Source organism: Ipomoea nil, unplaced genomic scaffold (assembly GCF_001879475.1).
Source record: "Ipomoea nil cultivar Tokyo-kokei standard unplaced genomic scaffold, Asagao_1.1 scaffold0268, whole genome shotgun sequence".
Classification (NCBI taxonomy): domain Eukaryota; kingdom Viridiplantae; phylum Streptophyta; class Magnoliopsida; order Solanales; family Convolvulaceae; genus Ipomoea; species Ipomoea nil.
The window spans coordinates 5,565,957-5,586,382 of record NW_017616696.1 but is presented as its reverse complement, the minus strand read 5'-3'; the positions used below and the strand labels follow the sequence as shown (position 1 = coordinate 5,586,382).

The 20,426-nt window shown below is 46.1% G+C and overlaps 1 long non-coding RNA gene and 1 other non-coding gene across 2 annotated transcripts; one reads left to right on the top strand and one right to left on the bottom strand.

The window, feature by feature from the left end:
* Window positions 1-17,470: 17,470 nt before the first annotated feature.
* Window positions 17,471-17,542, bottom strand: TRNAG-UCC. Its single transcript has one exon. It is a non-coding gene; the product is annotated as a tRNA-Gly (tRNA).
* A 411-nt stretch (window positions 17,543-17,953) lies between these two features.
* On the top strand, window positions 17,954-19,425 carry LOC109150212. The gene is made up of 2 exons (XR_002049100.1): window positions 17,954-18,086; window positions 19,008-19,425. It is a non-coding gene; the product is annotated as an uncharacterized LOC109150212 (long non-coding RNA).
* The last annotated feature ends 1,001 nt before the right edge of the window (window positions 19,426-20,426 follow it).

The window sequence follows — 20,426 nt, the reverse complement described above, 5'->3', positions numbered from 1 at the left end:
TCGTACCCGGTCAGATCTGCCCGAACGCGCATCGGATGATCGCGTGCTTCCCCCAAATTTGCAACCGGCACAACTTGGCCTGCACCATGGAGCTATTTAAATTTGTCTACCAGGTGAAGGTGCTGGCCGCCGCGTATGGGGGCGGATTCTTAATGACCCAATCCCGAGCAGATATGTGCTCGATCGAGGGATTGCCCGGGAACAATTGGGGGTGGAAGAACCGGATCTTCTTGGTAAAGTATGATTCGTGGATCCTCCCGGTCGAAAGGGTCTGGAGTCAACACTTTCGAAGGCAAGTCATCCCGACCGAGACCCAGGCCCTTAAGGACGCCGTTACTAAGATCTCGGGCGAAATTTACGAGTACCGAATCTTCAAGTCGGTCGAGTGCTATGAAGCGGCCCAGCTGCCCGATCCGGTATATGATCTGACCGAGAAATATAAACCCGAGCCAGTGGGTGTAACAATTGCAAGGATGCCCGCTCGGGGCAAGAGGAAGGGTAAAGGTCCGAGGCTAACCATTTTCCCCGACCCTTAACATCCCGATTGCTCTTTATTTTCCCGACCTAATTGCTTATTTTTCCATTTTGCAGAGATGGCCGAGTTCGGAGATGACGATGCTCCTCTTCCCCCGCCCGCTAAAATCTCACTTGGCAAGAAGAAGCCAAAAACCAGACCAACCGGGCAGAAGGAAATCCCGGTGGCCCGACCCCTCGGGACCTCGACCATCACGACGACCGAAGGCTTTGTGGTCGAGCCGAGCGACGTATTGGTCACCCGGGTTGAGGTCGCCCGGGGGAAGGAGAAAGTGCCCGAAAAGGGCGTGACTGAGGTGGGCGGCATGAAACGCCGCAGGGAGCAACGTAGTCTGAGCCCTTCAACTGGGGGAAGCAAGGATAGTTCATCCATCCTTGCCCGAATCGGCAATGCAGGGCCAGCTCGGGAAGATCTTAGCAAATTGACCCCGACTCAGGTGGCTGAGAAGATCGGTCTTGACTTGGCCGAGGTAAGCTTAATCTCCACTTAGCTTTTCATACAAGTGTCTTTGATCGGAGTATTCTGACCATCCTTAACTATTGCAGATCTCCCGAGCGGCTCAGCTCTTGCAGGGCCGAGCTATGCTGGCCGACGAAGCCGACCGACACAAGAAGGCCGCTGCTCGACGCCTTCAAGAGGTCCAGGACATCCAGGCGGAGCTGGAGAAGGTCCAAAAGGACCTTAAAAAGAGCGAGGAGGACCGGGTCCTGGCCGAAAAGGTCGCCCAACGGGCGATCGGGGAGGCCAAAGAGCTGAAAACCCGACTCGATAACCCGAACGAGCTGGTCCAGTCCGTCTTCAAGGACAGCGAGTCGGGCACAGCATTCCTTACAGCGGACCGGGGAACGAAGGTCGGGGAGGATCTAATCCTTTCGTTCGGTCGGTGGGCCTTTAAGGCCGGGCAGAGGAAGATGCTTGAGCGGGCCCGGAATCGGATGGAGCAGGCCTTGGAAGGGGACGACCTCCAGCTGGTGCTTTCTGCGCTTCCTCCGGACTTGGCCGACCCCGGTCCCTCTCCCTTTGCCCCGAAAGACAAGGCGGTTGAGCCCGGCGGGCCCGCGGCGGCCACTTCAAGCGGGAAAGAGCCTTCTGAAAAGGGCAGAGCCCGGGAAGCGAAGAAGTAGAGATAGGTTCTACTTTACTTTTTCGTTTTTTTGTAAAGTGACGTTGATCGGGAGCCCGGTCCCGAGTTTGTACCGGGCACTCTTTTTGATTAATAAATTTTGTTTCTTCTTTTTGTAAAGTGTCATTCGTCTTCTTTATTCGCACTTCTAACTTTTTAATCATTCATACGCCGACCCTTAATACTTTACCCATGGCCTTCTGGCCCGGCCATGCACTAGTCGACCGGTACGACACCCGACCTTATGGCCCGGTCGTGCATCCGAGATTTCGACGTCAAACTGGCCTACCCGAACGGCTTTACCCGATCTCCAGGCCTTGTTAAAATTTTGAAAATAAGTAAGCCTCCACGGTCGGGTTTTTCCCGAGCAACGGGCCTGTAGACACTTTTGAAAATAAGTAAGCCTCCACGGTTGGGTTTTTCCCGAGCGACGGGCCTGTAGACACTTTTGAAAATAAGTAAGCTTCCACGGTCGGGTTTTTCCCGAGCGACGGGCCTGTAGACACTTCCTTCATCCCAGCCGCCACACTATTGTGCCCTCAAGGCACAAGTGGGTGCGATAGTGGAAAGAAGTTGGACGGATCGGGGAATCGTGCTGAGAGCTCTGGCTTTCCCAATCGGTGGCGTGACCCAAATGTCCGCCGAAGAGGAACGCATTTGACCGGTCAATAGACTCGCCCGGTCGATGTAACTTAATGATGGATTGATCTACGCGCAATGAAGGTAAAGGAAATAACCGACCGGGCCGCCGTATGCAAACGGTCGAGCAATCACCAATCGTATATACATTAAACCTTCCCGCTCGCAGGCGGTGAAATAAAATTTACAACAATAAATTTAATTACAAATGACGACCGGGACTAACTCGCAGGTCGAGTCCCCACTTCGTCTAAAGGTTACAAAAAATAGGCTAGTGCCTAAACATAACGAGGTGCTCGGAATTCCAAGTCCCCTCGATTGCCCGACCGGTTGTTGTCTCCAGTCGATATGTCCCCGGCCGTATGATAGCGCTGATGATGTACGGCCCTTCCCAATTTTGAGCTAGCTTCCCTCCTTCCAAAGGTTGACTGGCCTCCCTTCGTCGTAGAACGTAGCCTCCCACCTGAAACTAACGAGGGTTGACCCGGACGTCCTTTGAACTCTTGACTCGCTTCTGATACTCGGCCATACGCCGAGCGGCTAGCTCTCTCTTCTCTTCAATCCCATCGAGATCCACGACCATCGCATGTTCGTTCTCCTCCGCGTTATAAGTTCTCTCTCGATCGGTCGGGATCCAAGCCTCGATCGGGAGTCGGGCTTCTGCTCCATAAACCAGGGCGAAAGGGGTCTCCAAGGTAACTTCCCTCGGGGTCGTCCGGTAAGTCCATAATACATATGGCAACTCATCGGCCCAACTACGACCGGCCGAGTGTAGCTTCTTTTTCAGACCTTCCAAAATCGTCCGGTTAGCATTTTCAACTTGCCCATTCCCCTGCGGGTAAGCCACCGACGACCGGACGTGAGTCGTTCCGATCGTGGCCAAGAAGTTTTGGAAATATTGGCTTACGAATTGACGGCCATTGTCGCTGATGAGATGCACAGGCACGCCAAAGCGGGAAATTACATTGCGCCAAAGGAACCGAGCACACTGCTGAGATGTGATCGTGGCTAACGGCTCGGCTTCAATCCACTTGGAGAAGTAATCGATGGCGACAATCACGAACTTTCTCCGACCGGAAAGCTGTGGGAAGGGGCCCAAGATGTCTACCCCCCACCTAGCAAAGGGAATTGCAGTCGTGACCGGCTGATAGAAGGTTGCCGGTCGTCCAGGCATCCGGGCAAACAGTTGGCACGTCTCACATTCCCGAGCTAACTTTTCACAGTCTAGCTGGAGGGACGGCCAATAGTACCCGATCAGCATGATACGACGGGCTAGTGATCGGCCTCCTTGGTGTGAAGAACAAATACCCGAATGCAATTCCTTCATAACCAAATCGGCCTCAAACGCGGTCAAGCAACGCATAAGAGGGCCTCCGTACGATCGCCTGTAGAGACGACCGTCCAAGACTTGGAACCTCGGGGCTCTAAGCTTGGCCTTCCGAGCACGTTGAGGGTCGTCCGGAAGTCGACCGTGCTCGAGGAATTCCTTCAGATCGGTGATCCAATTATCTTCTACCGGTTGGATTGGATTGACCGGTAGGCGATGGATGCTGTGTCTCGGGATCACCAGAATCCGAGTTATCTTTGACATGTGTTCCGGGGCGTCTTGAGCCAACTTAGACAAGATGTCCGCATCGGCATTATCCAATCGGGGTATATGCCGGACGGTGTACCACCGGAACTGAGCAAGCTTTTCCATGGCTAGGTCTCGGTATAGTTGCAGACGCTCACCATTGACTTCATAATCTCCGAGAACCTGCCCGACCACGAGCGCAGAATCTGTTTGAGCTCGAATATATTCAGCCCCCAGGTCCCGAGCGCACTGTAAGCCATTGATGAAGGCTTCGTACTCGGCTTCATTGTTAGTCGGATGGAACTGATACATGAGAGCAAAATAAACTTTAAATCCTTCTGGGCTCGTGACCACCACTCCTCCTCCTGCCCCTTTCTTGCTACTCGACCCGTCAGTAGCCAGCGACCACCACTCAGCCTCGGGATCCGCAACCTCCGGGGATCGGGTATCCCGGGCGGTGCACTCGACCAAGAAATCAGCAAGGGCTTGACCTTTGATGGCTGGTCTTGGTCGGTATTCGATCGCGTACTGGGTCAGCATTAACGCCCACTTGACTAGGCGACCGGATGATGAAGCAGTTCGGAGGACTGGCCCGATCGGCTGATCAGTCAACACGCGAATTGCTCGACCCTGGAAGTAGGGAGCCAACTTCTTCGCGGCAATGTACAAGGCGTAGACGACCTTCTCTAACCGGGAGTACCGGAGCTCGGGACCATGTAGCGTGTGGCTTACATAGTACACCGGTCGCTGGACCCCTTCCTGATCGGTTCGGCACAACACTGCGCTTACTGCACGATCGGATACAGCGAGATATACGTCTAGCTCTTCTCCGAGCTCGGGCTTTGAGAGCACGATTGGTGACATGAGATACTCCTTCAGCTCATAAAAAGCGGCTCGGCACTCTTCGTTCCAAACGAATCCATTAACTTTTCGCAATACCTTGAAGAAAGGTAAAGCGCGCTCGGCTAACTTAGAGAGGAAACGACTGAGAGCTGCCAACCGACCGGTCAATTGCTGGACCTCCCGAACGGTAAAAGGTGGTTGCATGTCCAGAATCGCTTTTACTTTGGCCAGGTTGGGCTCGATTCCCCTCTTGGTCATCATGTAGCCGAGGAACTTGCTGGTCTGAACCGCAAATGTGCACTTGATCGGGTTCAGCCGTAACTGGTACTTCCTCATGATCTGGAAGCACTCCCTGAGGTCCCGAGTGTGGTCGGATCGGTCCCGACTCTTGACCAGCATATCATCAATGTAAGCTTCTATCGTTCGACCTAGCAGATCAGCGAAGAGCATATTGACCATCCTTTGATAGGTTGCTCCCGCGTTGCGAAGGCCGAACGGCATTACTCGGTAGCAATACAGCCCGTCCGGAGTTACGAAGGCTGTCTTGCTCTCATCTTCATGTTGCATCATTATTTGATGATATCCCTTGAATGCATCCATGAAACTCATCAACTCGGCCCCGGCCGTCTCGTCGACCATCTGATGGATACTCGGTAGAGGATACGGGTCGAGCGGACAGGCCTTATTGAGGTCGGTGAAGTCAATGCACATCCTCCAAGCTGGGGGCTTTGGAACAAGAACAATGTTGGCCACCCACTTGGGATAGATCACCGGTCGGATGTGCTCGATCGCCGCCATCTTCTTGACTTCTTCTCTAACAAACTCGCGGCGATCGGAAGAAAGGTGCCGGGTCTTTTGTACCACCGGCTTTGCTGCGGGATCGACGGCTAACTTATGACAGATTACCGATCGATTGATCCCGGGCATATCTTCGGGCCCCCATGCAAAGATATCGGCATACTCCTGGAGTATGGCCAAGATGTCCGCTCGGAGCTCGGGGGTGAGGGCCCGGCCAATCTTAATCATCCTGTCCGGTCGGTCATCGGACAGGGGAACTTCCTCTATTTCCTCGGAAGGCTCAGGTTGCTCCTTCCGATCCTTAGCCTCCTCCTTGGCTATGGTATTCACCCGGGAAGACTGACCGGAGTCGCGCCTGTTGACCGCTCGGGTGTAACACTTCCGGGCGGATTGGACGTCGCCGCGGACTACGCCGACCCCATTCGGGGTGGGGAATTTCATGCACAGGTGGGGCATAGAAATTATCCCACCGATCTTCATAATAACGGGTCGGCCTAAGATAATGTTGTGGACGCAATGGAGGTTGACCACAACGAACTCAAGCTCCGTCTTGATCGACTTTGGGGATGTGCCGATCTCAACCAGGAGCGTTATTTTTCCCTCGGGGTACACAAGAGCCCCGGTAAAACCCGACAGAGGTACACCGACCGGAGTCAGCTCCTTCCTGTCAAGTCCAAGTTTCTCGAACACGTCCAAATAAAGGACGTTCACACTGCTGCCAGTGTCGACCATAACCCTCTGGACATCCGTCCCTTTCACATCAATCGTGACCACGAGCGCCTCCATGCCATGGTCACCGCTGTTGGGCTGATCTTCGAGGGTGAAGGTTATGGGCTCCATCTTTTGCCTCTTCCCGGTCTCTCGGGAATCCACTATGGCGACCGGGCAATTACTCCTCGGTCGGGTAGCGTCTTCCAATCCACCAAAAATGACGTGGATGGTCGGCTTTCCTAATGGTCGGCTGCTAGACGGAGGGTCAGAGTCCCGTCGGTCATCGCGACGATCGTCCCTTCGATCGTCTCTTCGGTCCTGACCTGACCGATCGGAGCGTCCATCACGATCAGAGCGATCGGAACGGTGATGGGAACGCCGGTGATCTCTCCGATCGGTGTTCCTCTTGGGGTCCTCTCTCTTCCCCACGCACTTGTCCAACTTCCCAAGATTGAGCAAATCCTCCAACAGTTGGCGCAAGTGGGTACACTCTTCAGTGTCATGCCCGGCACATCGATGGTAAGCGCAGTGCTTACTCTTGTCGGGGCCGTCTCGATCGGGATGGGGGAGTTTGATGAGATTGCAGGACTGAGCGTACTGCATGGCCTCCGCTGCGGATCGGTTCAGGGCCGTAAACTCACCAGGCCTGGTGCAGGATCGGGGATGATCATCACCCGATCGGTGTTCCGCCCGGCCGGCCGGTTTACGGGACGAAGACCCGACCTCCTGCGAGCGCTTCACGGCATTCGCCTCGCCCGCGTTGGCATAATCTGTGACCCTTCGAAGGGCCTCCTCATATGTGGCCGGGGGGTGCAGAATGAAATCCTGGTACAAATAACCCGCCCGGAGGGAGATGTGGAGCATGTGGGTGGCGGTCGCATCATCCATGGGCTCAACCTCCCCGACCGCCGCCTTCCATTTGACGAGGAAGTCGGTCAAGCTCTCCCCTTGAAGCTGCTTGGCCTTCTCCAGATACATATAGGGCTTCCTCACCACCTTGGAAGTGATAAACTTCCTCACGAACTTGATCGCCCAGGCATCAAACTTGTCGATCGAGCCCGGCTGCAAGGTTCGGAACCATTCCGCCGCTCGATCGGTAAGCGTGGAATAGAAAACCCTACACATTACGGCGTCTGATACGCCCTTCAGCATCATATTGCTGTAGAAGTCATTAACATGGACCTCGGGGTCCGTACGGCCATCGTAACTTTTCTCTTCGGAGACCTTTAAATCAAGCGGGTAAGGCTGAGCCATCACTGTCGCTGTAAAAGGCGTCTGGTGCAAGGTCAATTGGTCGACCGGAGGTGTTGCAGGGTGTGCGTTTCTGAATTGCGCAAACTCCGCCTGGAGGTTGTAGAGCAATCCTCGGGTCTCGTTGAGCTCGGCGGCTTGGGCAGCTTGAGCTGCGTCCCGAGCGCGTCGTCGTCGGTGAGATCTCGACCCGCTATGCCCGGATGAAGCCTCCTGGCTGGCTTCCTGCATCTGTACATCTCCCGGCTAGCAGTTCGGGTCTTGGGGGCCCAAAAGTTGCCGCATCTCCGGTCGAAGACGATCAAAAGCTGCCGCTCGGGCAACTTCTTCGGGGTCCTCCACTTGGGTGGGAACCTCGGCTGCTTGCTGGGCCTGCCATGGTGCCTCCATCGCATCAGCACCCCCCGACCCCAACCGCGAACGAGCCGAGCGTCGAGCCCGGGAAGCGGGCTGATGCTGCAGCTCTACTTGTGCGACCGGGTAAACTGGAGGGGCGGCGGCTGGAGCCGTGTACGCAGGCGTGTAGGGTGGATAGCCAACCGGGGGCGTGTAATACATCGGTTGGCCAGGCCAATACCCGTACGGCGGAGGTGGGACCGGGTATGGATACTGGCCGGGATACATCATCGGCTGTTGTGGATATGGCTGACCGGGTGTTGGGTACCCCGGTTGAATGTAGTTCACCGGCTATTGGGCGGCCGGGTATGTGTTGGATGGATGTGGTGGTAAGAGGTTGAGGTTGAGGTCCATCGTCTGACCTTGTTGCTGTGTTGCCTGGTGGTCGGATGAACTCGTTGCATCCGCCTGGTCGTCAGCAAAGAGGTTTTGTGCCCACGGATACATTGTTGATGAAAGATCGGGTGCTCGTCAAGACGTTTGCTTTCTTGCACGGGTCCCCACAGACGGCGCCAAAATGATACTGCTAATTACTACGTAAGCAATAATTAAACAAACACGAGACCAATTAAAGCAAGTAAATATCTTTATTGATCACGGTGAAGGCCCTAAGTACAATCTACTTGGTTGCTCTGAGTACCGACTGACTGCGGTCGGGATTCTCTAACAACAACCTATCGATCGTCCAAAAGTCGCTCACACTGTAGCTACTGCGGGTATTTATAGCCGCTGCGCCGGAGACACAAATCTGGTCGTTCGGCATGCTCTCCACGTAGCCACCACGTGTCATCCTCCCAGGTGTCCTGTCTGTCGTCGCTAGGAGCCGCCACGTGTCCTTTGTCAGCTCTCTCGCCGAAGGGCTACCGCTCGGTGGTCGACATTGCAGCTCGGGCAACTCCCGGTCGGACCCCGACCGGGTTCTTCACAAAAAGCCCGACCTGTTACCTGCAAAGACAAGAAGAAAAAGACAAAGGCATACCAGCCGGGGTAAAACTATGTCGGTCAGGATATTCCCTACCATTATTAATTTAAAATTTAATTAATTAACACATTATAATAAAAAAAAAACTAAACATCACCTTCTCTGGTGAGAAGGCAGCCTAGTGGGTCGCCTTCTAACGGAGAAGGTGACCCAGGTAGAAACTACTTGGGTGGTGATGGTGGTGGTTGTACGCGGTATGGCAGTGGTAGTGGAGATGGTTGTGGTAGTGTTGGTAGTGGTAATGTTATGGTGGTGGTAATAATAATAATAATGAGAAAATTTCAATTTTGGTCACATGATTATAAGGGCTTTATTAATTTCAACACCTGACTTTCAAAAGTGTCAATTTAGTACCTTGACTATGTAATTTTTATCAATTTTGGTCACTCCGGCCAAATTTGACCGGAAAATATTAATGGTTAAAAAATTGATGGTGTTTTAGTCTTTTTGTATGTATTGTTTTTTTCTCCCCATTTCTTTGACGAATCTTTGGAAATTCGTTGGAGAAGATGGCAATAGCCGATGGCATGGTTGCCGGAGGGCGACGGTGGTCCGGTGACCGGCACGTCTCCGGATACGGGCTTTTTTCCAGAAATTCGTAATTTCCAGCTGGATTATGCTGCGACTGATAGGATTGAGGAGCCAGAATCTATTCTGAGTGCTCAGAACAACCAGAATCAAGGCACGCAGGCAGAGGAGATTTGCGATGTGGTGAATCCAGGTCGTAGATTGCCTGAGTCTCTCTCGAAATCTTTTGCGGATGCTGTGAGGGGAAACAAACGTGATCGATCAACAAATACGACTGAGAATCAGTCGAATCTAGAGTAGACAACATCAATTCCAAATCAGAGAAATCAAAATCAAAACACAAAGTGCGATACGTATGTGCCGGTGGAGCGATCGATTGCGACGAAGCAAGGCCGGCTGATAGTGAGATTTAGGAGAGATGAATGGAGGAAATTAGTAGAAAGCGATGGCAAATTGGACTGCTCAATCCTAAAAATATATTGATTAGGTTCGCGGAGGAGAAGGAATGCGACCGGATTTTGGCTAAAAGCCAGGTGATTATCGACGGAAAGCTCCTTAGGTTTTCCAGATGGGCGCTGGGATGAATTGCGAAAAAGGACTTGCCGTATGCAGTAGTCTGGATACTGAATGTCTAAGAGGAAAGGACGGTGGAGGGCCGGAGGTTGCTCCTATAGCTGTGGCGGAGAATGAGAGAAGCGGTGATGGCTTGGTGGCGCCTGTGGAAGAGGATGGACTGTGGGAGAAAAATAGAAGAGGGGTGAGATGACTAAAATATCCTCAATTTTTTAACTATTAATATTTTCCGACGAAATTTGACCGGTAATTTGGTCGGAGTGATCAAAATTGACAAAAATTGCATAGTCAAGGTACTAAATTGACACTTTTAAAAGTCAGGTGCTGAAATTAACAAAGCCACTTTAGTCATGTGACCAAAATTGAAATTTTCCCTAATAATAATTCAAAAATTAACTTAAAGATAATAGAGGAAAGAAATATTGAAAATAAAGAATTTGAAAGATTCTTCATACTAAAAAAAAAGCAAAAAGACATTTTTCATCAAATTGGACATTTTTCCTGTTGACCAAAATGAATATTCTACTTTGACTCCATATTTCTTGAGTACCCAAACACTGAAAAATTTAAAAATGATTTTTGAAAGTTATTTTTCGAGTTTCCAAACATATCCTTAGAGAATTATAAGTTTAAGATTATTGCGTTGCTTAGTAAAGAAAACTATTGATAACAAAATTTGAATTTAAATTATTTTAATTTTTGTTATTTCTCCTGAATTATATGCTTATAACCAAGGTTGAAAAAATCGCTAGGCGCCCTCTAGGCGCCTGGGGACCGCTTAGGGCGCCTAGACCCGATTTTTGCAACACTGCTTATAACACATTTTCCCCTTGAGTTATTTATGTATTCACATTTGTCCCTCAGTTATATTAAAAGTGACAGTTTTTTTCCATTTTATGTTAGATTGACATTTTTACCTTTAAACATAAGTATTTCATTTATTTTTCTTCAACAAATTATTGCTTATATGTGTGGATACGATTCGGTTCGAACCTAACCAGACATTGTAGCAACTGAATCGAAACAGTAGGGACATATCTAGTTACGATTCAGAATTGAAAAAAATTAAAATAAAATAATTATTGAATTTAGACTATTTTAAAAATAAGAAGTAGAATTTAGACTACGCTCCGAGTGGTACGTCTCTTATATCTTCAGTGTGCTTTTGATTTTTTTTTTTTTTTTTTTTTTTTTTTTTTGTTGCTGACTCGTTCTTTATCTTCTTTTTTTTTTTTTTTTTTTTTTTTAATCAGATATCCAAATAGAATAACACGATGATGTATAAACCGGAAATGACTACATAGGATAACTGTTGTGGTTTTTATAAAAAATGTCGTAGATTTTATGGACTACAATTGATATAGGCTGGGATATATGTAGGATAGTTTCTGTGACGTGTGCAGGACACTGCCTTAAAAGCTTATATCCGGAGACTGTGCAGTCTTAACCCGGGAGCTTTCGACTGGCTCACACAGAAGTACTCACGTAACTCTGTTGCACTTATAGAGATACGCAATCACAGTATTTATAGCTTGAGAGCTTATTTTTCAGGTGTAAAATACAGGTTTGGGAAGACAGGTATTTATAGTAGTGAGAATACCTGTCTCCCCTGTACCAGCCACAAGAAGTCGAGAAAAAAGGGGAGGGAACGCAAATTGCGTTCAGATGTGCCCACTAACGCACTAGAATGCCTCTTGTCCACAAGAATAATTCTGACCGTGTAGAATTATTCTGTATGTGTAAAATAGCTGAAAAGTCGGACAAAAAATTATAATGCCACGTAAAACTTCGACCACACCACACCACACCGCGACGCGAGTGCGAACCGAGCCGAACGGGCGGGCGGCGGCGGCGGCGCGCGCAGGAATTCCCCCCTTTTCCCTCCCTTGAAAACATTTCAAAGACTCCAAAAGGAGTGACATTTAAATGATGGGAAAAGAGTCTCTAGGAAAGCAATGTGGGACAAGTAGCAAGGCAAAACACAAACATTACTCCTCTTGAATGTTATTCCCAACAATCCCCCACACATTCAAGGGGTGTGGCAACAGGGCGTTTGAGTATACCACCTAGTCTGACCTTAATGCTAGTGTGTAACCTTGAACTGGCACGTAGTGACCTGAGTAACTTACTTCTCAGGAGTGAACTAAGTCTTGAACTCTTTGAGAAGTGGGTAGTTTTGAACTCTGGTTCACATATCAGTACTATGCTTTTGAGTATAGACAAACATCTGATCTGTTTACCACGTAACCCAGATCCAACAGTGTTTTGTGAAATTTTTCATACCACTGTTTTGGAGCTTGTTTTAGCCCGTATAGGGGCTTCACTAGTCTACAGACCTTCCCTTCTTGTCCAGGTTCTACACACCCAGAAGGTTGGTCCATGTAGATTTCTTCCTCTAGGTCTCCATTTAGGAAGGCCGTTTTGACATCCATTTGATGGACTGTCCACTTTAGCGCTGCGGCTAATGCAAATAGCACTCTTATAGTTGCTATTTTTGTCACAGGCGAGTAAGTACAGAAGTAGTCTTCCCCAAACTTCTGTCTGTTGCCTTTAGCTACTAACCTCGCTTTAAATCTTTCTATTGACCCATCGGGTCTAAGTTTTCTTTTGAATATCCACTTGCACCCAATAAGCTTGGACCCTTTGGGAAGTTCTACTATTTCCCATGTGTGATTAGACTTTATTGAGTCTAGTTCACTTTGAACGGCTTCTTTCCAGAACACCGCATCAACTGAGCGCATAGCCGCATCGAAAGTCTTTGGTTCGTCTTCTAAGACTAGTTGACATACGAACTGCTCAGAAAGTTCATTTAAGTCTTCTAGCTCAGATATATATGTTATAAAGTCTGAACCAAAGGTAGTTTCAGTTCGTTGTCTCTTGCTTCTCCTGAGTTGTTCAGGCTCACTCTCAATTTGTGAGTCTGGAACCGGAGCCGACTCGGTCCTATTAGGGGTTTTCAAGGGGAAGATGGTTTCAAAGAACTCAGCTTCCCTGGCTTCACATATGGACCGGTTTTCTAATAGCATGAACCGATAGGCTGCACTCTTTTCTGCATACCCAACAAAGACTGCATCCACAGTCATAGACCCAAGGTTAGGTCTTTTGAACGAGGGAAGCCCAACTTTCGCTAGGCACCCCCACACTCTGAAGTATTTCAGATTTGGGGAGTATCCTTTCCACATCTCATAAGGTGTGTTATCGTACCCCTTGTGGGGTATTCTATTTAGGATATGGTTCGCTGTAAGTGCAGCTTCTCCCCAAAGTGTATTGGGAGCTCCCGAACTTAACAAGAAAGCGTTTATCATTTCTTTGAGAGTTCGGTTTTTTCTCTCGGCTACGCCATTCTGTTGAGGGGTGTAAGGGGCAGTCACTTCATGGATAATTCCATGTTTTTCACATAATGACTTAAAGGATGCAGATTCATATTCACCCCCCCCTATCTGAACGTAACCTTTTTATTTTCATACTTAGTTGGTTTTCAACTTCATTTTTGAAAATAACAAATTTATCTTCGGCTTCATCCTTAGTTCTTAGCAGATATATTTTACAAAAGCGAGTAAAATCATCAATAAAGGATATGTAATACCTTTTTCCACCTTTAGATTCTGTGTTTCTAAAGTCTGCTAAGTCAGAATGAATTAACTCTAAAGCACATGTTGTTTTATGCTTAACTAAAGTAAACAGTTTCTTAATGAACTTTGCTTCAGCACAAGTCTCACATTGTGTTATAATGTCATTTGTTACATTAGTTAGCAAGTTCATGTTCTTTAGTCTATTCATGCATTTGACACCAATGTGTCCTAATCTAGCATGCCACATGTCAAACGAAATAGCAATATAAGCAGAACTGCCAGTGCCACTGGCCACATTATTCATGTTGATTGTATTGTTTTGGTTTGAAACGAAAGGTAACACAAAAAGCCCCCCCCCCCCCCACCCCGCATGTAACCTTTCCCCAGATAATCCCCCCTACGAGTCATTATCATTCTATCAGATTCAAACACTAACTTAATCCCGGCCCTCACTAATAAAGGCCCCGAGATCAAGTTTCTACGCAGAGAGGGAACGTACATTACATTGTTTAAAAACAATTTTTTTCCTGAACATAGTTTTATTTCTATGGTACCACTACCTCTTACCTCGGCCACGCTATCATTGCCCATAAAAACTTGTTCACCTTGCCCTCGAGCAATTGCTTGAAAATTCTTAAAAAGACTCTTGTTTGAACAGAAATGGCGTGACGCTCCAGTGTCCACGATCCATTCTTCAGAATCTTCTATAACGTTGGCTTCTAGTGTTATGACTGCTGCCACAACTTCAGAATCTTCCACCACATTTGCTTGGCTTTTTTGTCCTCCTTGGTTCCCTTTTTGATCAAATCCACCTTTCTTGTGATAGCACTGCGCTGCTTTATGTCCATGTTTGCCACAGACATAGCAAACACCTCCTTTCCCTGACTTTTGGTTTCTGTTCGCCTTGAAACTTTTAGAGTTGTTTGCTTTCATGCCTTTCTGCCAACCTTTATTTTTACCATTGTTTGCAGTTTTTGACCTGTCACTTGTTTCTATAACGTTAGCCTTTAAATTTTCAGGATAGGAAACTGACCTTTGCCTTAGGCGAAACGCCTCTTCGATGTTTATGTGATTCACCATTTCTTCCCATGTACTTAACTTTGGTTCATGTTTCATTTTATTTTGAAATTCAGACCACGAGTCAGGTAATTTTTCAACCAAAGCATAAGTTTGCAATGTGTCGCTTACCGGAACCCCTTCGGTTATTAAATCCCCAACTAAATTTTCGAATTCATGAACTTGATCAATTATAGGCTTACCGTCAACCATTTTGTAGTTTAACCAACTTGCAACCGCATACTTTTTCCGGCCTGCATCGTCTGACCCGTATTTCTTTTGAAGCAAATCCCAGATTGCCTTCGCGGACTTGTGAGGCGCATAAATATCAAGAAGAGAATCGGTCATGTATTGAAGCAGTATGCCTCTTACCATTTTATTGTCACGTTCGAACTTGTTTCGAACATCTTAAGTAGTTGAAGACGATTTTGCGGGCGCAGACGTCTTTGGATCTGGTGTCACCGGATCTGGAATTGTTTCTTCGGTCGAAGCAATCTCGATCTCGTCTCCGACCGGGGTTGGTGTTGTTGGAGTTGTTGCTGCAGCGGTTTGACCGAAAGGACAGCCGGTGAGCACATAATCGACCTCGTGCGTCTCGAAGTGCACCATCATCTTTCACAGCCCACCTTCGGTAATTTATACCGTTCAGCGGCTCGATCTTCGTGAGTTCAGCGGCGGGCTTGGAAAGGAGGGACGACATCTTCATTTTATATGTATAAGCTTTTAACTGTTGTGGTTTTTATAATAAATGTCGTAGATTTTATGGACTACAATTGATATAGGCTGGGATATATGTAGGATAGTTTCTGTGACGTGTGCAGGACACTGCCTTAAAAGCTTATATCCAGAGACTGTGCAGTCTTAATCCGGGAGCTTTCGACTGGCTCACACAGAAGTACTCATGTAACTCTGTTGCACTTATAGAGATACGCAATCACAGTATTTATAGCTTGAGAGCTTATTTTCAGGTATAAAATACAGGTCTGGGAAGACAGGTATTTATAGTAGTGAGAATACCTGTCTCCCCTGTACCAGCCACAAGAAGTCGAGAAAAAAGGGGGGGAACGCAAATTGCGTTCAGATGTGCCCACTAACGCACTAGAATGCCTCTTGTCCACAAGAATAATTCTGACCGCGTAGAATTATTCTGTATGTGTAAAATAGCTGAAAAGTCGGACAAAAAATTATAATGCCACGTAAAACTTTGACCCCACGAGCCGAGCAGGCCGCGGCGGTAGTGTGCACAAGAATTCCCCCCTTTTTCCTCCCTTGAAAACATTTCAAAGACTCCAAAAGGAGTGGCATTTAAATGATGGGAAAAGAGTCTCTAGGAAAGCAATGTGGGACAAGTAGCAAGGCAAAACACAAACATTACTCCTCTTGAATGTTATTCCCAACAATAACACAGAAGCTCCGGCACAAAAAGCTAGAAACCCAGCACGTATATGCATGTAACCAAACCCCTTTTAAAAAACTAAACGCAAGCATGCCTGAAAAATGCCGAAGCATCACCGTGGAATCCTTGTGCTTAATTGATGGAGTTCGTCTTCATTATGTTACATAAGAACTGTTGGACTGGAAAGTGTATTTTGGATTCACTGAAACAGCTAATTGATCCCAAAATAGACATGTACTGCTTACACAATGAGTAGTCTTTCAAGCAGTTTTGAGAGAGCCATAAATTTCACCATTCCGCAGATATGATAATTAAAGCATGCAGCAAAGAAGTGCCCATTAACTTCAAACAGCAACTACCCTTGATTGCAGGTTTTACACTTTCATCAAAGCTCATTGATGATCTCAAATAAAATCAGGCAAGACGGTCAACTAGGATTCTGTGAACCCTCATTTGCTCACTAGATTCTATTCTGAATCTCCAGTCTACATGCTAGTTTTTTGTGTACCGTGAACAAAGTCTTCTTCGCTCACCATCCACAATTTGATCACTCTACTTACAAGACACTTAGGGTGTGTTTGGAAACCCGGAAAATGATTTCTGAAAGTCATTTTCCGGGTTTCCTGTGTTTGGTAAACAAAGGAAAACTTAAGTCAATGGAAAATAAGGCTTGGTCAAAGGAAAATGAGGCTAATTTTTTGGAAAACAACTTCCCCTTTTTTTTGGGGGAAGTCATTTTCCAAGCTTCAACATCTCAGTTTTTATTTTCAGCACATCTCAGTCTTCATCTTCATCTTCAGCACATCTCAGTCTTCATCTTCAACAGGAACTTCTTCATCTTCAGCACAATCTTTAAGCACTTTAATCCGCCGGAAACGAGAAGGAAATGCCAAAATTTCCGGCCGCAGCAACTCATATGGTTTCCGCGCCGGGAACCAGACACGATTGCCGGCGAGGAAACCAGTCATGGTTTCCGTCGTCCGGCGAAAACCAGAGATCTGGTTTCCGCGCCGGGAACCAGACACGGTTGCCGGCGAGGAAATCAGTCATGGTTTCCGTCGTCCGGCGGAAACCAGATCTGGTTTCCGCGCCGGGAACCAGACACGGTTGCCGGCGAGGAAACCAGTCATGGTTTCTGTCGTCCGGCGAGGGAACCAGAGATCTGGTTTCCGCCGGACACCATTTAATAAGTCTCGTTTTTTTTTTTTTTTTTTTTTACTTATTTTTTAATTGTAGGATTATATTTAAAATTAGTTTATTATTATTATTTTATATTCTAAATAAAATAATTAAAATGTTTATTTATATAATTCTACCCATTTTCCTGAAAATGAACCAAACACACCAACACAGTTTTCCATAATGCAACCAAACACCGGAAAGGAAAACATTTTCCGGAAAATGACTCATTTTCTAGAAAACATTTTCCAGCTTTCCAAACGGACTCTTAATAAATCTGCCACATTCAATATTGTACAAAAGAGGGAAAAGTAACGCGTCTGCCGGGAGTCGAACCCGAGTCAATTGCTTGGAAGGCAATTATCCTAACCGTTGGACTACAAACGCTTCTTGTTCACAGGCTAAAGCATGAAAGTAAACATAGTTTCAAAGTGTTCTACTGTTCTGCAGCTCCATTTTATTAGGAAGAACCCACCAACGAAAATGGAAAAGGAAAAGAAAAAAAAAAAGATGGGAAGCCTGTCAGACAACCAAGAGGCCATCCCAGCCGCGGCTAGACGGCCGGGAACGATCCTCTACAGCTCCGCCCGGCGAAGGTACGGTGCCGTTATTCACGCTCTAGCCTCCTGGCCATATCTCATCCACCAGGCTTAGTTTCCTGTCTCCTTAGAACTCAAGGATACAGAGGTACGAATCTATAGAACAGATCCTGTTCAAGTAAGATCGTGACCAACTCTCACAAATGGAACCTTATATTTTGGTTTCCATTTTTATAGTTTTCCAATGTGGGACATTTAATTTCGTTCTCAGTTTTTGTTGTTGAACTGAGACTATCTATCAGACTAGCTAGCGCAAATGGAAGCAATAAGGGTTTAATGGAATTCCGAAGCTGATGGTTTGATAAACAGTTATTGATTCGATCATCATCGAGGTCTGTTAGTTGCAATTTCTTCAATTCCTCAGTTGATTAGCAATTTTATTCTGTTTCGAAGAAGATTAGCATCTCAATTAATGGCTTCATATATAGTTGTGTATAATTAATTCCGTTAGGGATTGGGTGTTGCGGTTTAGGAAAAAGTTAATCTCCTTGGTTTAATTGGATTCATAGAGAGAAATATAATATTAGGTATCCGTGGAAAGATGAGAGTCTGAATTGAAGCTTCGTCACTGGCTGTTTTAAGGTTTTGTTTGACTGTAATGTTTGCTTCTGAGTGGTTGCAGTTTTGTGACTAATTCATTACTTAGTATAGTATGTGAGAACGAGGTATAATCTGTTCACTTCTAGTTCATTTGAGTGGCTGGGAAGGGAAATGCTAGAGATGAGGTTGAGTGACAGGGTGGACCTTAGACGATGATAAGGTGTACGTGCTTCTTGATTGAATGCATTACAAGTTTGTGTTAGTCTTTATCGTGAGGCTGAGGCCTGAGAGGGTTAGAGGAGGGGTGATTGGGTGAGAGGCAAAGAGTGCGAGGGTTGAGAGCGGTGAAGATTGTGAGAGACATATAGAGAAAAAGTGAGTGATTCAGAGGGGTGCTTATTACAATGGCATTCTCTGCATACGCTGGAGGATGGATTGCAGATTCATAAGTGGATGTAGTTGGAAAGGTATTATTCAGTTGTCAGTTTGGCTTTAGGTTGGTTGGGATTTTGGAACAATTTCTCTCCGCCCAGGATTTCGAATATAATGGTAGAAAAATAGCTTTTATGTACCAGTTATTTAGTAAAAACTTGATTGCTTAGAGGATTCAAGTTTTCTTACTTCTCAGTTCTTGAAAATGTTTCTGTTGATTTATAAAAATATTTGAATTAGGAGTTTTCAGGTGGGAACTTTAAGCAGAATATGTTCTGCAGGTAAACATGAGCATAGCCATACATCCAATGGCATCAGAATTTCATTGGAGTTCTACGACTGTTGGTTTGATATAAATCTTCCTTTTTTTCTGGGCTATCTTTTAACTCAGGTAATAATATGATCATTCTTTATATGATTATGGCAAATCATCTTATCCATTGTTGTTTACGGGCTGACGCTAGTCTTTGAGGGGAGCCTCAATTTGGGTGATCGGGAGATCTCACACCGATTCTTTGAAGGAGCTTATCTTGATTAGCTAAGTTGTAGTTGTACATTCTTGTGTTCATCATTGTGATTCGGTATATAACTTCTTTTGAGATCAATGAAGAATCAGACATTCATTTCATGTGATGTCCCCTAGACGTAGGAGTTGAATTCTCCGAACTGGATTATCAAACTCTGTGTTCATTGTTGTCTTCTTATTGGAAGTGTAAACCTGCCTATTCGTTCATTACTTATTGGTTTAATTATATTGTTTGAGTTTTAGCATTCAAAAAAATATTGTTTGAGTTTTAGAAAAATCTTCACTCAAGACTTTTGTTTTTCCATGAAGTGATCAACTTTAATTGTTGCCTACATCTACATTGAATCATTGGTGTTGTTATGGGCAAATTATTGTATGGACTATGGTCGACACAGTGTTATATGGACCATAACAAAAAGTACATTTTTAATATGCTGAATGTACATTATTTTTGTACTGAATGTACATTATACAATATAATGTATACTCAGTACAAAAATAATGTATATTCCTTGAATACAATGTACATTATTTTTGTATTGAATGTATATTATTTTACAATATACAAAATATGGTCACACAATGACACAATAATGATTGGTTGTTATGCCATAATTGCTTTACTCTCTTTGGAAATTTGAGGATACATATGACCTAATCATTATGTTTTCTTCCAAAATAAACTGATTATTTGAAAAAGATGAAGAATGGTGACATTAGGAATTTAATGATGAAGAGAAAGAAGATGAAAACCGAGAGTTAAAGTTACAAGAAAATTAGGAGACAATAAAGAAGTACAAAGGAAAATTAGGGAAAACATTGGTCTTTAATGGGGAGGGTCAATGTTGGTGGTTAAGGAAAAGATAAATTTACCCCTATTATAAAGAGAGAAAATTTGACTTCGGCTAAAAATGAATAGAGTGAGAATGACTACCAGAAGGACCATTTTAACTTTAAAAATTGATAATCATAGACCATTTATATAAGTTTTGAAAATAATAATAGTGGAACGCATTAGCTGTCCGCTCTTAGGTTGGGCAGTAAGGGTCGGAGAAGGGCAATCACTCATTCTTAAAACCAGCGTTCTTAAGACCAAAGAGTCAGGCGGAAGGGGGAAAGCTCTCCGTTCCTGGTTCTCCTATAGTTGGATCCTCCGGAACCACAAAAATCCTTA